The 18,671-nt window shown below is 45.1% G+C and overlaps 1 protein-coding gene across 9 annotated transcripts in view; it reads left to right on the forward strand.

Moving 5' to 3' along the window:
- The window catches only part of ATP2B1 (ATPase plasma membrane Ca2+ transporting 1), a 130,757-nt gene that overhangs the window by 34,699 nt on the left and 77,387 nt on the right, over nucleotides 1–18,671 (forward strand). Inside the window, exon 1 of one of the 9 annotated variants that reach the window (XM_073327568.2) lies at nucleotides 7,389–7,564. The exons of the other annotated variants lie outside the window; for them this stretch is intronic. The gene's annotated coding sequence lies outside the window, so the exon portion shown is untranslated. Of the gene's footprint in view, nucleotides 1–7,388; nucleotides 7,565–18,671 lie in introns of those variants that run through there. 9 annotated transcript variants of the gene reach the window in all.

Raw genomic sequence — 18,671 nt, forward strand, 5'->3', positions numbered from 1 at the left:
GATCATCTCCAACCTTTTATCAAAACTACAAAGATCAAAAATGATTTCCAGTGCCATGTTTCATGTCAAACTCTTTAAATTTCAGACCATTGTAAATTGACAGTATACTGCATCTGTGGACTTATGTCCACACACATAAGGAAAATATCCTCCATAGGATATCCTCCATAGGAAATATCCAATGTGTACAAAAGTCTATCTAGCCTATAGTCCCATACTGCTACCCATCACTGTATCAAAGTCTTTCCATGTAAAATCAAGTTCCTAGTGGATTTCATGAAGTCACTAGCACTTCTCCCTTTCTGGGGTAGAATTCTTTTTTGGGGTAGGTAATTTTGCAGAGGGGTTTGGGAATAAAACAGCTGTGAATTGAGTGTCACTTATGATGGAAAGGACTTTTTCAAAAAGAAGCTTTGCAACTTTTCCAAAAGATGGTCAGATGTGGGATTCACATTTTTCTCCTCTGAAAGATTGTTCTGTGGCCAGATTCCCTTTCCAAAGATGCTTTGTCACCAGTTCTCATGTGCTTCATTCTGGGCTTTCTGATGTGCCCTGTCTCAGGAGTGTACTTGCAGATATCATGAGGGTTCATAGATCAAAGCTGTCTGATATAACCATTAGTTGCTTTGGAAATTAGGACCCTGGCCTTAAAGACCTTATAGACCTACACTGCAGTTTGGAGTTGATTCCTAGCGTTGCGCAGTGGCTCTAGTTCTTCTCTGACTAGCGTGCCAAATGCATTGCAACATGGGCAGTGGCTCAAGGTAGCCCATGATCTCAAAACTTAGGGGTCACCTCCCAGCTGTACTATAGACATATCCAAAGTGGCATTGAAGGCTGATTGGGAACTAGTAGAGGGACTTGAGCAAAGGCCTTATGTACTCACAGCCATGGGGAACATGGGCAGTTCCATTTCATACATAAGAACAGCCATCCTGAGTCAGACCAGTGGTTCATATAGTCCAGTATCTGGTCTTCAGACGGTGGCCAATGCCAGATGCTTCAGAGAGAATAAACAGAACAGGTAATCATCAAGTGATCCCTGCTGTCCATTCCCAGCTTTTGGCAAACAGAGGGTAGGGACACTTCAGAGCATGGTTTTGCATCCCTGCCAATCCTGACTAATAGCCATTGATGGACCTATCCTCCATGAACTTATCTCGTTCTTCTTTTAACCCTGTTATAGTCTTGGCCTTCACAACATCCTCTGGCAAGGAGTTCCACAGATTGACTATCATTGTGTGAAGAAATACTTCCTTTTGTTTCTTTTAAACCTACTGCCTATTAATTTCATTTGGTGATCCCTAGGTCTTGTGTTATGTGAAGGGGTAAAATAACGCTTCCTTATTTACTTTCTCCACACCAGTCATGATCTAGACCTCTATCATATCCCCCTTAGTTGTCTTTTTTCCAAGATGTATAGTCCTAATCTTTATTAATTTCTCCTCCATATGGAAGCTGTTCCGTACCCCTATTTATTTTTGTTGCCCTTTTCTGAACCTTTTCCAATTCAAAAAATCTTTTTTGAGGTGGCGGGACGGGACCAGATCTCCATGCAGTATTCAAGATGCGGGCATACCATGGATTTATATAGAGACAGTATGATGTTTTCTGTCTGTCCCTTTTCCTAATGATTCACAACGTTCTTTTAACCTTTTTCAACTGTCATTGCACATTGAGTGGATGTTTTTCAGAGAATCCTCCACAATGACTCAGAGCTTTGAGTGGTAACAGCTAATTTAGACCCCATCATTTTATATGTATAGTTGAGAGTTTTCCAATGTGCATTACTTTGCATATATCAACATTGAATTTAATCTGCCATTTTAGTTGCTCAGTCACCCTGTTTTGTGAGGTCCCTTTGTAACTCTTTGCAGTCAGGTTTGGACTTAACTATCTTGAGTAATTTTTGTATCATCTGCAAATTTTGCCACCTCACTATTTACCCCTTTTTCCAGATCATTTATGAATATGTTGAACAGTACTGGTCCCAGTACAGACCCCTAGGGGACAACACTATTTGCCTCTCTCTCCACTGTGAAAACTGACCATTTATTCCTACCCTGTTTCTTATCTTTTAACCAGTTACTGATCCGTGAGAGGACCTTCTGTCTTATCTCATGACCGCTTACTTTGCTTCAGAGCCTTTGGTGAGGGATCACCATTGTCCACATGCTTGTTGACCCCCCTCAACGAATTCTAGTAGGTGAGGCATGATTTCCCTTTACAAAAACCATGTTGACTCTTCCCCAACGAATTGTCTTAATCTATGTGTCTGATAATTCTGTTCTTTACTGTAATTTCAACCAGTTTGCCTGGTAATTAAGTTAGGTTTACTGTAATTGCTGGGATTGCCTCTGGAGTCTCTTAAAAATTGGTGTCACATTAGTTATCCTCCAGCCATTTGGTACAGAAGCTGACCTGTTGGAGCCTGTGCATTGTCTTAATTCAATTTCAGTAAATTATAGCAATTCAGCCTGGGAGTGACCCATTCATGGATTATGGTGGCCAAGTCCTCACCTGGGAGGAACGTATGAAGTCTCCTAGTAAGCTGTAGTACCAGCTCTTTTGGGCAGGAGGGGAACTGATGCTATCTTGTTGTTCAAGCTTAGCAAGGAATCGAACAGGATTCTGAGACTTTTCACACAGCTTTGAAGGCATACAGTTCCCATTCATCAATGGAAGGTGGAGACAGTGACTTTGCCATCTTTTAAAGCTTTTCTCCCTTCCATTTGGGTCTTTTGCCTGGGTTCAGCTTGAGCCAACTGCTGTTCATCCAAGAGCTAATTTCCTGTAGGAATTCTGTCTCTAGAGGTGGTTGTATCAGTTTAAGAATGAGATTTTTAGCTGAGTGTATCAGTATGATGTTGGCAGGTAAACCAGGGGGTCCTGTCTCCCGGTTATCTCATGTTGACCCTGAAAACAGGTTAATATGGATTCCTGTGCCATGCTGCAGGTGAGGGCTTTGAAAAAGAACTTGAAACTGCTGTATTGCTAGGCCATCTACTCCTGCTGTGAAATATAGGGGTCTGAGTATGTTATGGGCCACTGAATAAAAAACTGCAACGAATTCCAACAGAATGAGCATGGGGATCTTGGCTATGTCTGTGGTCATGAGGAGGCAATCTTTGTAGTGCCACTAGAGCAGCCTGTGTGCTGTGCGCTGGCTATGAGGTATCCAGAATGTTGGCTGATATAACGTTTTGGAGCTTGGACATTTTGGATTTTTTTTCCCCCACACTTATTGAGGAACAGGATGATGGAATGGCAAATTATGCATGTTTCAAGGAGTTTGGAAGGTATGCTTCTCTGAATCCTCCTTGAGACCATTCCTTGCTGAGGCCTCAGCAGCAGCAGTGGGGAGATGAGATGGTTTAGACATTGTGGAAGTGCAGGCAAGGTACCTCATAATGGAAGCCAGGCAGTCTCTTCTCCCACCCCCTCGGGAGTGGAGGTGAACCTGGCTGAATATATGCTTGGACTCTGGGACTTTGCTAAGCTCTGACAACAAACTGAGTGCGGTGCAGTGGAGGGAAGGGGGAGAGTGGCATATTCAACTTGAACACTTGTTCTTTTGGACGTTCATACCTGTAGGTGGGGAAAATGAGGTGAAGGCATACTGACAAAGATATTGTGGGGGTGGGTGTTGGATTTATTATTCTCACACAGATGGTTCTCTGTGTTTTTTCAGATTAATACTGTGTTCTCCTTTCCCTAGAGTTAGTTTTTTATACACACATACAGCATTTGCAAGTGGAGAAGCTTTGCATATTGAGGGAGCCAGGGGAAGATTTTTAGCTTCCTCTGTTTCTGGGTGGAGACATGAGCAGGCTTTTTTTTTTTTTTTTTTAAAAGAAGAATCAACCCCATAGGTATTGTACCTGGCACTTGCTGCTTCCAGCAACACCTGGGAGAAGGGTTACAAGGAGGATGGTTCAAACCCTTTGAAGCATTTACTATTCTCATTAAGGTCACTTTGTCTCCTTGATTGCAGTGGCATAGTCCTGTAGATGTTTGTGCTGCCAGCCAGGGGATTGAATGTGTGTTTGCCCATAGCATCCTAACTTTCTCCACATGCACTTCATCTGCAATAGTTCATCATGTCTAGTTGGCAGCCGGTATCAAGTGGAGTGCCCCAAGGGTCGGTCCTGGGGCCGGTTTTGTTCAATATCTTCATAAATGATCTGGAGGATGGTGTGGATTGCACTCTCAGCAAATTTGCGGATGATACTAAACTGGGAGGAGTGGTAGATACGCTGGAGGGGAGGGATAGGATACAGAAAGACCTAGACAAATTGGAGGATTGGGCCAAAAGAAATCTGATGAGGTTCAATAAGGATAAGTGCAGGGTCCTGCACTTAGGACGGAAGAATCCAATGCACCGCTACAGACTAGGGGTCCGAATGACTAGGCAGCAGTTCTGCGGAAAAGGACCTAGGGGTGACAGTGGACGAGAAGCTGGATATGAGTCAGCAGTGTGCCCTTGTTGCCAAGAAGGCCAATGGCATTTTGGGATGTATAAGTAGGGGCATAGCGAGCAGATCGAGGGACGTGATCGTTCCCCTCTATTCAACATTGGTGAGGCCTCATCTGGAGTACTGTGTCCAGTTTTGGGCCCCACACTACAAGAAGGATGTGGATAAATTGGAGAGAGTCCAGCGAAGGGCAACAAAAATGATTAGGGGTCTAGAACACATGACTTATGAGGAGAGGCTGAGGGAGCTGGGATTGTTTAGCCTGCAGAAGAGAAGAATGAGGGGGGATTTGATAGCTGCTTTCAACTACCTGAAAGGGGGTTCCAAAGAGGATGGCTCTAGACTGTTCTCAATGGTAGCAGATGACAGAACGAGGAGTAATGGTCTCAAGTTGCAGTGGGGGAGGTTTAGATTGGATATTAGGAAAAACTTTTTCACTAAGAGGGTGGTGAAACACTGGAATGCGTTACCTAGGGAGGTGGTAGAATCTCCTTCCTTAGAGGTTTTTAAGGTCAGGCTTGACAAAGCCCTGGCTAGGATGATTTAACTGGGAATTGGTCCTGCTTCGAGCAGGGGGTTGGACTAGATGACCTTCTGGGGTCCCTTCCAACCCTGATATTCTATGATCTGTGAATCATGATGATCTTGATTGCAACCATACTGCTGATAGTGGACAACAGGTGATTATATTATTCTATTAACTCATTGGCACCTCTGACTTGAGTTTGGGTGACTTGTTCTCCTAAGGCAAGTTGAAAACCTCAGGAGATCAGAAGTCTTTGGTAGTGAACTGGCTGGTGTAAAGGAACTGGATGTATCTGCCTGGATGACATAGAAATGGGACCAAAAGGGTGGTGGTGTACTGGTGACATCTGATATCCAGTTCTAGGCTTAAAGAAAGGATCCAACCACATGCACATCTGCATGTGTGTCCATTGACTGCCTAGGAGAATCCTATTGTCTCCATGTAGACTAAGGTCAGATACTACTGTACCACTGATGTTGCCTATATGAAGACTGAGGACAAGGAATTTTGGGATTTTCCAGTACCATGGTGGGCAGCAGTTCTCTGTAACTTCCTCTAGGAAGCTGACTGGTTTCCATCTGGAGGTGCTACTAGGAGTCCTAGGTCCCCCTTTTCCTTCACCTCAAAGGTCCCATGAATACATTCAGATGGCTTTTGTTTCTGTGATGGAATGTCCTCTGTGGCTTGCGGGGAATAGGACTGGTACTCCACCTTTTTTTCTAATATGTCCTGGAGTCTGTCTGGTCTTGTGACACTATCCTGTGGGGACTGGCCATGCCAGATTAAGATTGAAGATGGCATTGTATCATGTTAGTGATGCTGGCAAGTTTGGATGCTTCATCCAAAATGAGATCATGGATTGATGATGATGATTTTGTTGATTGCAGACCTTCCATTCAGCAGCAGGCACTTGAAGCCCTCTTCTCTATTTAAAGTTGCTTCAGATGTCCAACTTTAGGATTTATCCTAGTGCATGGTGATCATGCAGATTTGGGAGGGTGTGGGGAAATAGGGTTTGAAGTCCTTTTGAAGGTGCTGGTGTACCGATTTTCTGGATCCTAAGAGCAGCATTGTGCTGTAACTAGAAAATGTGCACGGTAGCCCTCAGATGGGAACAACTGATGAAGAGTGGTGATGTAGTGGATTGTAATGGACATTACTTCCCTTTCCCTTTTTTATATTACTCCATCAGCAACAGGGATTTCACATTCCTGCGAAGGCTGCTGCTGTTGGGAGGATATGGAGGAGTCAATAGGGTGAGGTAGGTAGGTGGAAGGGTAGCCAACAAGGAGGGACTCTTATGTTAAATCATCTACATGCTGGGGAGGGGTGGAGAGAGAAAAAGAAAATCCCTGCACTTCCATATACAGACAAGTTAAGAAACCATTAACTTGGGTTTGAATAGAGACTGGGAGTGGCTGGGTCATTACACAAATTGAATCTATTTCCCCATGTTCAGTATCCTCACACCTTCTTGTCAACTGTCTAAATGGGCCATCTTGATTATCACTACAAGGTTTTTTGTTTTTGTTTTTTGTTTTCCTGCTGATAATAGCTCATCTTAATTAGCCTTTTACAGTTGGTATGGCTACTTCCACCTTTTCATGATGTGTGCGTGTGGGGGTGGGTGGGTGTGATATATGATCATCTTACTATATGTTCCATTCTGTGCATCCCATGAAGTGAGCTGTAGCCCATGAAAGCTTATGCTCAAATAAATTTGTTAGTCTCTAAGGTGCCACAGGTACTCTTGTTTTTTTTTTTTTTTGAGGTATTGCTGTTTATCTTTGTGAATATGAAAATAACCTTAAATTTTTATAGAGCAAAGCCACAGAAATGTTGATCTCAATTCTGATTCCCTAAGAAAGTATAGGGAAAATGATGTAAAACTTCTGTGAAACAACTCCTGGTTTACTTAACTAGTGCTTGATATCCTACGTAGTAGTGCACTTACGTTGTCCATTTTCTGAGCATGTGAAACTTGGTTAGCTCGTTCACTGTCTTCCGAAAGAAAAGGAAGGTGTATGGCTTGGCTGCAATGAATGTGTCTTCAAATGAAGATAACATTGAATCTCAAACCTTTTCAAACAACAAAGTGGAAATCGGGTATCCTGCCCATTTAGGGACTGCTGGAATGTGTGTGTATCTGGCCTGGGACTGTTTGATAAAATGCCTCCCTTTGCTGCTGCTTCCTTAATGGAGACTGACGGGATGAGAGCCTAACTTCTTACTCTTTGAAAGATAGCAAAAAGAAGAGGGTTTCAGCATAAGAAGTCACTTAGCTAGGGCAACATACCTTGCAGGAGGACCAGGCTCAGTCTTGCTTTGCGTCTCATCATTGTGTGGTCAAAAATTGACTCTCTCATATTTTTATTTTTATTTTTTAGTGTATAATTGCACTGTTACAAATTCTTAATGAGCATATACACAATTGGATGCAACAAATGTTTGATGCCACAGGGATCTGAACTACAAGGCCTTCATCCATGCCTCTTACCTCCCTGATTGTACATCTACCGTCCTCTCAACAAAAGTCAGAGTTGCTGCTCGTTATGCTGTCAAGGTGAATAAACAGAATTTACTTCTCTGCTGAGTCTCTGACAAGGATCCTTCATTGAAGGAGCCTGACAATAGCTTGTTTAATCAGAAGACTATTTTGGTGATAGGAAACATATAAATGCCATAGTGTTAACCAGAGTACCCTACATTTCTCTTATGCTTTAGAACAAGGGTCAGCAACCTATGGCACGCGTGCCAAAGATGGCACGAGAGCTGATTTTTAATGGCACGCTGCTGCCTGCTGAGTCCCAGCCACCGGCCCTGCTCAGCATGCTGCCGAACCCATGCTGGGACCCCGGCAGGCAGCATTGTTCCATTAAAAATCCTGCCCGCCCGGCCTGCTCTTCTCTGCGGGAGCGCGCCCTCCTCCCCCCCCCCCCCCCCGCGCGGCTGCTGCTGCAGAGCAGGCAAGCTTCCCCCCTCCCCCGCCTCTTCCCCAAGCATGCTGCGTTCCTGCCCTTCTTCCTCTCCCTCCCTGCTGCTGATCAGCTGATGGCCCTTGCGAGGGAGGGGGAGAAGCGGAGCCGCAGCGCGCTCGCTGCTCCGGGGAGGAGACAGAGAAGAAGTGGGGGCGGGGCCTTGGAGAAAGAGGGTAGAATCAGGGCATATCCCCTCCAGCCCCCTGCTGTGAGCCTCTCTGGGCAGGGGGCTGGGAGCACCCCCACGAACCCAGCCCACACACCCAGCCTCATGCCCTGGCTCCTGCACCCCACACACGTACCCAGCCTCCTCACACCCCATGTCCTGACTCTTGCATCCCCCACATTCCTACCTGCACCCTTTGCACCAAATGGGAGCTGCCTAGGTAAGCACTCCACACCCCAACCCTGAGCCCCCTCCCTCATTCTAGCTCCAGGCCAGACCCTACACCCCAACCCCCAGCCTGCTCCTTCACCCCCAGCCCTGTGCTCAGGGCACTCCCACCCTCAGCTCAGTGCAGAGAGGGAGGAAGAGAATTGGCTAGAACCAGGGAGAAGGTAGGTACCCACTCTGTGGGAAGGGCTGGGATCCCAGACCGGCAGTGGGCTGAGCGGGGCCGGGGGACTGAACCCTAGACTGGCAGCGGGCTGAGCCGCTCAGCCCGCTGCCGGTCTGGGGTTCTGGCTGCCAGCCCCTTGCTAGCCAGGGTCCCGGCCGCAGGCCCTACTCAGCCTGTAGCCGGCCTAGGTGAACAGAACCCCAGGCTGGCAGTGGGCTGAGCAGGCTGGTGGCGTAAGATCAGCATTTTAATTTAATTTTAAGTGACGTTTCTTAAACATTTTGAAAACCTTGTTTACTTTACATACGACAATAGTTTAGTTCTATAATCTATAGATTTATAGAGAGAGACCTTCTAAAAAACGTTAAAATGTATTACTGGCATGCGAAACCTTAAATTAACGTGAATAAATGAAGACTCAGGACACCATTTCACTTCTGAAAGGTTGCTAACCCCTGCTTTAGAAGATAGTGTAATGCTTTCATATAACTTGTTTTATTACAAAAAGGGTTATAGCTTCAAAAAGATTCAAGTTTTTGCGTTGACACATCTTGCAGTTTCTGTCAAAATATTGTGCCTGGCTAGAGCCTTCCGGTATCTGTTGGAAATCTTCTGAAAGATTCCCATGCAGAACTTCCTGTAATTTAAATAATGTGCTCTTACACTACTTGATATAGGAAGTCTAGTCATGTCATGTTCTACACAGCATGCATCTCTGACCAGCTGACCACTCTTGCTTAGGGTTGTGGATTAAGTTAAAATACAGCACTTGGGCTAACGTTCCTGCAGGGCTGTTCATTTGAGATAAGTAGTACAATGTAGGCAACAAGAAATTTGTTAGGTTTCAAGTAGTGGAGGATTTTCCTACTGAGCCTTTTCACTCCACCTCTAACAGATTCAAGAGGCATCAAACAAATATGGATGTTGGGAAATGAAAAATTTAAGAGGAGCTGTCTCATCAGGTGTGGCCTGGGGAGAAAAATCTTTCATTCCTTTTAAAATTTTGGTGTCAGAGAATCTGATGATGGGAGTAGAATTAGTAATTTCAGTTTCTAGTGGCTGTCCTATTTTCAATCTTAGTTCCTCATCTCAATTTTTATGCCTTTTTAAGAGAGGGCCAGTCTTTCAGTTTCTAGTGGCTGTCCTATTTTCAATCTTAGTTCCTCATCTCAATTTTTATGCCGTTTTAAGAGAGGGCCAGTCTTATGTAGGCTGTAAACAACATTTAAATAGAACATTTAACCCATAGTGACAATACATATTTGGGGCAGTCAAAACAAATAAGATATCTCTTGTAGGGGGGAAAAGTTTCTCCTCTCATAGCAAACAATCCAAATAATTTTATATAGGATTGTAAAAGTCTCTAAATCAGACTTGACAGGCTAAAAAAAGATGAATTGTTAGTGATCATAAAGCCCTTGTAGAGCAGGTACTGGATGAGATCAGTGGAAATATTCTGAAGCTTCCTTAAATTAGACCTAATCTGAAAAACTCAAGCATATCATGCAATGCAAAACTTCGGTGGCTTGAGTATAGCATTAAACGCTGTTTTAATACTTTGAGATATTTAAATCAGACTTTCAAGAAATATCAGATCGTGGCGCAGTGTTTGAAATTTTTGAAAAGCTTACTGTCACAGTCATGGATAAAACTAAAAACAGCCAAAAAGTCCTACGAATTTCTTTTCTCGGCATGTTGCTGTTTAATTGGTTCAAGAGGGAGATAAACAAAAGACCTTTTGTATGGGCAGTTCAGTGTCAAACTTCCATCCATTAATTCTTAAAATAACTTTTTTGTAATATAATAGGAGGATTCTCTCCCTTTACTCTTTCATGCTCTGTCATAAATATAAAGGGAAGGGTAAACACCTTTAAATCCCTCCTGGCCAGAGGAAAAACCCTTTCACCTGTAAAGGCTTAAGAAGCTAGGATAACCTCGCTGGCACCTGACCAAAATGACCAATGAGGAGACAAGATACTTTCAAAGCTGGAGGTGGGGAGAAACAAAGGCGCGCGCTCGCTTGCTCGCTCTCTCTCTCTGTGATGCTTTTGCCGGGAACAGAACAGGAATGGAGTCATAGGGTACGTCTACACTATGGAATTAGGTCGAATTTATAGAAGTTGTTTTTTTAGAAATCGGTTTTATATATTAGAGTGTGTGTGTCCCACAGAAAATGCTCTAAGTGCATTAACTTGGCGGAGTGCTTCCACAGTACTGAGGCTACAGTCGACTTCCGGAGCATTGCACTGTGGGTGGCTATCCCACAGTTCCCGCAATCTCCGCTGCCCATTGGAATTCTGGGTTGAGATCCCAATGCCTGATGGGGCTAAAACATTGTCACGGGTGGTTCTGGGTACATATCGTCAGGCCCCCGTTCCCTCCCTCCCTCCCTCCGTGAAAGCAAGTGCAGAGAATCGTTTGGCGCCTTTTTTTCCTGAGTTACCTGTGCAGACGCCATACCACGGCAAGCATGGAGCCCACTCAGGTAACGGTCACCCTATGTCTCCTGGGTGCTGGCAGATGCGGTACTGCATTGCTACACAGTAGCAGCAACCCATTGCCTTGTGGCAACAGACGGTGCAATATGACTGGTAGCCGTCATCATCATGTCCAAGGTGTTCCTGGCCACATCGACCAGGAGCGCCTGGGCAGACATGGGCGCAGGGACTAAATTTGGAGTGACTTGACCAGGTCATTCTCTTTAGTCTTGCAGTCAGTCCTATTGAACCGTCTTATGGTGAGCAGGCAGGCGATATGGATTGCTAGCAGTCATATTGTACCATCTTCTGCCAGGCAGGCAAGAGATGAGGATGGCATGCAGTCCTTCTGCACCGTCTGCTGCCAGCCAAAGATGTAAAAGATAGATGGAGTGGATCAAAACAAGAAATAGACCAGATTTGTTTTGTACTCATTTGCTTCTCCCCCTGCCCCGTCTAGGGGACTCATTCCTCTAGGTCACACTGTAGTCACTCACAAAGAAGGTGCAGCGAGGTAAATCTAGCCATGTATCAATCAGAGGCCAGACTAACCTCCTTGTTCCAATAAGAACAATAACTTAGGTGCACCATTTCTTATTGGAACCCTCCGTGAAGTCCTGCCTGAAATACTCCTTGATGTAAAGCCACCCCCTTTGTTGATTTTTAGCTCCCTGAAGCCAACCCTGTAAGCTGTGTCGTCAGTCGCCCCTCCCTCCGTCAGAGCAACGGCAGACAATCGTTCCGTGCCTTTTTTCTGTGCGGACGCCATACCAAGGCAAGCATGGAAGCCGCTCAGCTCTCCTGTGCAATTAGGAGCACATTAAACACCACACGCATTATCCAGCAGTATATGCAGCACCAGAACCTGGCAGAGCGATACCGGGCGAGGAGGCGACGTCAGCGCGGTCACGTGAGTGATCAGGACATGGACACAGATTTCTCTGAAAGCATGGACCCTGCCAATGCATGCATCATGGTGCTAATGGGGCAGGTTCATGCTGTGGAACGCCGATTCTGGGCTCGGGAAACAAGCACAGACTGGTGGGACCGCATAGTGTTGCAGGTCTGGGACAATTCCCAGTGGCTGCAAAACTTTCGCATGCGTAAGGGCACTTTCATGGAACTTTGTGACTTGCTTTCCCCTGCCTTGAAGCGCATGAATACCAAGATGAGAGCAGCCCTCACAGTTGAGAAGCGGGTGGCGATAGCCCTGTGGAAGCTTGCAACGCCAGACAGCTACCGGTCAGTTGGGAATCAATTTGGAGTGGGCAAATCTACGGTGGGGGCTGCTGTGATGCAAGTAGCCCACGCGATCAAAGATCTGCTGATATCAAGGGTAGTGACCCTGGGAAATGTGCAGGTCATAGTGGATGGCTTTGCTGCAATGGGATTCCCTAACTGTGGTGGGGCCAAAGACGGAACCCATATCCCTATCTTGGCACCGGAGCACCAAGCCGCCGAGTACATAAACCGCAAGGGGTACTTTTCGATAGTGCTGCAAGCTCTGGTGGATCACAAGGGACGTTTCACCAACATCAGCGTGGGATGTCGGGGAAAGGTACATGACACTCGCATCTTCAGGAACTCTGGTCTGTTTCAAAAGCTGCAGGAAGGGACTTTCTTCCCAGACCAGAAAATAACTGTTGGGGATGTTGAAATACCTATATGTATCCTTGGGGACCCAGCCTACCCCTTAATGCCATGGCTCATGAAGCTGTACACAGGCAGCCTGGACAGTAGTCAGGAGCTGTTCAACTACAGGCTGAGCAAGTGCAGAATGGTGGTAGAATGTGCATTTGGACGTTTAAAGGCGCGCTGGCGCAGTTTACTGACTCGCTTAGACCTCAGCGAAACCAATATTCCCACTGTTATTACTGTTTGCTGTGTGCTCCACAATATCTGTGAGAGTAAGGGGAAGACGTTTATGGTGGGGTGGGAGGTTGAGGCAAATCGCCTGGCTGCTGGTTATGCGCAGCCAGACACCAGGGCGGTTAGAAGAGCACAGGAGGGCGCAGTACGCATCAGAGAAGCTTTGAAAACCAGTTTCATGACTGGCCAGGCTACGGTGTGAAAGTTCTGTTTGTTTCTCCTTGATGAAACCCCCCGCCTCTTGGTTCACTCTACTTCCCTGTAAGCTAACCACCCGCCCCTCCTCCCTTCAATCACCACTTGCAGAGGCAATAAAGTCATTGTTGCTTCACATTCATGCATTCTTTATTCATTCATCACACAAATAGGGGGATGACTACCAAGGTAGCCCAGGAGGGGTGGTGGAGGAGGGAAGGAAAATGCCACACAGCACTTTAAAAGTTTACAACTTTAAAATTTATTGAATGACAGCCTTCTTTTTTTGGGGCAATCCTCTGTGGTGGAGTGGCTGGTTGGCCAGAGGGCCCCCCCCACCGCGTTCTTGGGCGTCTGGGTGTGGAGGCTATGGAACTTGGGGAGGAGGGCGGTTGGTTACAGAGGGGCAGTAGTGGCAGTCTGTGCTCCAGCTGCCTTTGCTGCAGCTCAACCATACACTGGAGCATACCGGTTTGGTCCTCCAGCAGCCTCAGCATTGAATCCTGCCTCCTCTCATCATGCTGCCGCCACATTTGAGCTTCAGCCCTCTCTTCAGCCCGCCACCTCTCCTCCCGGTCATTTTGTGCTTTCCTGCACTCTGACATTTTTGCCTCCACGCATTCGTCTGTGCTCTGTCAGTGTGGGAGGACAGCATGAGCTCAGAACATTTCATCACTAAGATTAGAAAGAAAAAAAACGCACTCACTAGCCTCTGGGAAGGAGAAGATCCTGTGATCGTTGAAACACATGCAGCTGGTAGAGGGGGAAAAAAAAAAGGGGACAGCGGTATGTAAAAAGACACATTTTATAAAACAGTGGCTACACTCTTTCAGGGTAAACCTTGCTGTTAACATTACATACATAGCACATGTGCTTTCGTTACAAGGTCGCATTTTGCCTCCCCCCACCGCGTGGCTACCCCCTCAACCCTCCATCTTCCCCGTGGCTAACAGCGGGGAACATTTCTGTTCAGCCACAGGCAAACAGCCCAGCAGGAACGGGCACCTCTGAGTGTCCCCTGAAGAAAAGCACCCTATTTCAACCAGGTGACCATGAATGATATCTCACTCTCCTGAGGATAACACAGAGAGATAAAGAATGGATGTTGTTTGAACGCCAGCAAACATACACTGCAATGCTTTGTTGTACAATGATTCCCGAGTACATGTTACTGGCCTGGAGTGGTAAAGTGTCCTACCATGAAGGACGCAATAAAGCTGCCCTCCCCAGAAACCTTTTGCAAAGGCTTTGGGAGTACATCCAGGAGAGCCGCGAATGCCAGGGCAAATTAATCCTTTCACATGCTTGCTTTTAAACCATGTATAGTATTTTAAAAGGTACACTCACCGGAGGTCCCTTCTCCGCCTGCTGGGTCCAGGAGGCAGCCTTGGGTGGGTTCGGGGGGTACTGGCTCCAGGTCCAGGGTGAGAAACAGTTCCTGGTTATTGGGAAAAGCGGTTTCTCCGCTTGCTTGCTGTGCGCTATCTACAACCTCCTCCTGATCATCTTCTTCGTCCCCAAAACCTGCTTCCGTGTTGCCTCCATCTCCATTGAAGGAGTCAAACAACACGGCTGGGGTAGTGGTGGCTGAACCCCCTAAAATGGCATGCAGCTCATCATAGAAGCGGCATGTTTGGGGCTCTGACCCGGAGCGGCCATTCGCATCTCTGGTTTTCTGGTAGGCTTGCCTCAGCTCCTTAAGTTTCACGCGGCACTGCTTTGGGTCCCTGTTATGGCCTCTGTCCTTCATGCCCTTGGAGATTTTGACAAAGGTTTTGGCATTTCAAAAACTGGAACTGAGTTCTGATAGCACGGATTCCTCTCCCCATACAGCGATCAGATCCCGTACCTCCTGTTCAGTCCATGCTGGAGCTCTTTTGCGATTCTGGGACTCCATCATGGTCACCTCTGCTGATGAGCTCTGCACTCACCTGCAGCTTGCCACGCTGGCCAAACAGGAAATGAGATTCAAAAGTTCGCGGTTCTTTTCCTGTCTACCTGGCCAGTGCATCTGAGTTGAGAGTGCTGTCCAGAGCGGTCACAATGGAGCACTCTGGGATAGCTCCCGGAGGCCAGTACTGTTGAATCGTGTCCACAGTACCCCAAATTCGACCCGGCAAGTTTGATTTAAGCGCTAATCCACTTGTCAGGGGTGGAGTAAGGAAATCGATCTTAAGAGCCCTTTAAGTCAAAATGAAGGGCTTCATCGTGTGGATGGGTGCAGGTTTACATCGATTTAACTCTGCTAAATTCGACCTAATGTCCTAGTGTAGACCAGGGCTTAGAACTTAGTAAGTAATCTAGCTAGATATGCATTAGATTCTGGTTGTTTTAAATGGCTGAGAAAATAAGCAGTGCTGAATGGAATGTATATTCCTGTTTTTGTGTCTTTTTGTATCTTAAGGTTTTGCCTAGGGGATTCTCTGTTTTGAATCTAATTACCCTATAAAGTATTTACCATCCTGATTTTACAGAGGTGATTCTTTTACTTTTTCTTCAGTTAAAATTCTTCTTTTAAGAACCTGATTGCTTTTTCATTGTTATTAATATCCAAGGGTTTGGGTCTGTGTTCACCTATGCAAATTGGTGAGGATTTTTATCAAGCCTTCCCCAGGAAAGGGGGTTTAGGGTTTGGGGAGGATTTTGGGGGGAAAGATGTTTCCAAGCGGGCTCTTTCCCGGTTATATATTTGTTAGATGCTTGGTGGTGACAGCAATAAAGTCCCAGGGCAAAAGGTAAAATAGTTTGTACCTTGGGCAAGTTTTAACCTAAGCTGGTAAAAATAAGCTTAGGGGTTTTTCATGCAGGTCCCCACATCTGTACCCTAGAGTTCAGAGTGGAGAAAGAACCTTTACATGCTCTTATTTATAGATTGAAGAATAAACACAGGGCCTCCAGGTCTCTCCAATCTGTTTTACAACATAGCCTTGTATTAATATATTGGAATATTTTGAAAGAACTACTTAAATCCTCTATCAGTTTGGTCCTTTACCATACTCAGGTTTAGAACTTCTGAATTTTAGGGGAATGTTAACAAGATTTGACCTTCCTTGGTAAGTTAGTAGGCATTTAAGGTAAATATCCTCTTCATCAGCTGTTTAAACCTGGACACACTAAACTGGGGGAGAGGAGAACACGATGAAAACATTAATCTCTAGAGCCCCTGTCTTCTCTAATAACGTTAAATATATAGTGGTCTAATAGTTTCTGATGTCTTGATTTCTCAAACAATCTGTTAAAGCAGTTTACCAGTTGGATCTTAGGAGTCTTAACCGGTGATGTTACCAGCAGGAGGTGGTCCCAGGGTGTCAGCCTCTGCAGACACCAGCAGTTTCTGGTCTTCCATGCTGCCACTAGGCGAAGGTCTTGGAGCAACAGCCAATTCACATTATTTTCGGTAAAAGGAACACTTACGAATGAGCTTCCGTTACAAGCTAGGTAACTGAGTAGAACTTCTGAAACTATTTAAACGTGCTATCAAATTATTCTTTGACAGATCAAAAGATTTCGGGACCTCTGACTTTTATCCTAAGGAACCCAGGAGCCATAGGTCCTGTCTCCTCTAGGAAGTTAGGTCGGTATAACTACATTGCTCAGGGGTGTTTAAAAAAAAGAAATACACGCCCTGAATGATGCATTTAAATCAACCAAACCCCTGGTGTAGATCGTGCTAGTTCTGTCAAACTTGCTACTGTGTCTCCAGGAGGTGGGTTACTGACACTGATGGGAGAGGCTCTTCTGTCGGTGTAGATAGTATCTTCACTGCAGTGGTGCCACTGCATTGTTTTTTTGGGGTGTGTGTGTGTGGGGGGGGGGGGGGGGGTTAAACTGTAGACAAGCCCATAGTAATGAAGCCTTACGTTGGTAGAGGCTGTCCTCATTTCCATTGCAGGGCTGGAGGTATATTAAATGAAAAACTTATCTATTGAAAATAGATGTCCACTAAACTGCTTTCTGGGAGACTTTTAGCTATGCTAGTTAAGCTCACTCCTTTTAAGCTGTTCATTCCGCTGTCCACTCTCAAGCAAGTTGCACACACAGAAGCAATGTCTACAAAAGGGGCAGCAGCATCATTTCATCAAAATTACCTAATCCAAGCACTTTTTTAGTTACTCCAACTAGGAATATTTTCACCCTTTTTTTTTCTCTCCCCTCCTCCCCCCCCCCCCCCCCCCCCCCCCCAGATTTCCTCTGCTTTTTATGCCAACTTGTAACCTCTCCAGGAACCTTTAAGGCTCCTGGTATCAGTTTAGTTTAGACTCCTCAATTTTGTATAAATCTGAATCCAAAGTTTGCTTTTTATAAACAATGTTATGTAACTTGCCACATTGGACCCTGTTACTCTACACTCTAATTGCAAAACACAGGCCTTTGTACAACAGTTCAGCCCCAAAACTCTTCTAATTAGGAAAGAGATCACCTTTTTCTTTTTTTAAAAAAACCTACATACAATTTTAGACTTTGATAACTTTTTGAAAATTAGTCACAGGGATGAAATTTGAGGTGACGTTCTCCTAAATAGCATAATTCCAGCAAAGCAACTTTTCATCTTCTCCCTCCCCACAGGAAGTGTCTTATGAGAGTGACTCAACTATTTATTTATACAGCAATGTACAGTGTGGTAGGAGCTTCATGGAACAAAACAGTACCTGCCCTGAGGATCTCAACCTAATTTGTACACAAGTAACTTTAAAAAAAAAAAAAAAAAAAAGTACATCGATATAAAAATCCTGTTTGACACCAGCTATCTTAAAATTAATCTGTGAAACTTGAAAATGCTTGAAGATGGTAAGTGAATTCAAATATCTGGAGACAGTTCTTACCAGAATGCAAACTGTGGGTTCATAGTCTTGTTGGTTCTTTGAGCTCATTAGATTAAGTCAGCGGCTTTCCTGAGATAATCACTTTGGGAGTCTTTTCCCATAATAAAGCTGGGCTATTGATAATGTGCAGTTAAAGGTCAACTTCTTTGCAAAGAAGTGTATCAGCTAAGGCTTAAAACCTATAAGTAACTTTGAACTATTGTAATAGTTCATAATCTAACTCACAGTTGCAAAGGATGTCTAACTGGTGAAACTGACATTTGAAGGTCCATGAAGTGTTTGAGTAAACTGACCACCATGTGAGTGAGATCTGGCCCTGTCTGGGGTGGGGTGGGGGGTGGGGGATGTTTACTTTCAACTTGGCGTATTGCTCTTACTGAAAGGTTTTGTTAAATACACATGAAAAACATCTACCTGCATTCTAATTTTATGCTCAAATAGGTTAAATATGATTTCAGTGGTGAGGAATTACTTGTCAAGATATTTTAGCTAAAATTCCAATGGTATGTCATGAGGTTTGTCTCCAGTGTTTTGTGTTTTTTTGTTGTTGTTGTTGTTGCATATTCACTTACTTGCATCCTGTCTTGCAAAATATATGCTTATCCCCCATCTGCTTACTGTGGGGTTCTTGAACTGTCATCAAAACCTTTTAACACTGGTCATTGTCTAACCCGTTACTGGACTAGGTGGACCTCAGTTCTGATCCTGTAGGGCAATTCCTTTAATCCTGTTTTATGGAAGTAACACGTAGATTGTCCAAAACTGACC

This window comes from Lepidochelys kempii, chromosome 1, assembly GCF_965140285.1.
Source record: "Lepidochelys kempii isolate rLepKem1 chromosome 1, rLepKem1.hap1, whole genome shotgun sequence".
Lineage (NCBI taxonomy): Eukaryota > Metazoa > Chordata > Testudines > Cheloniidae > Lepidochelys > Lepidochelys kempii.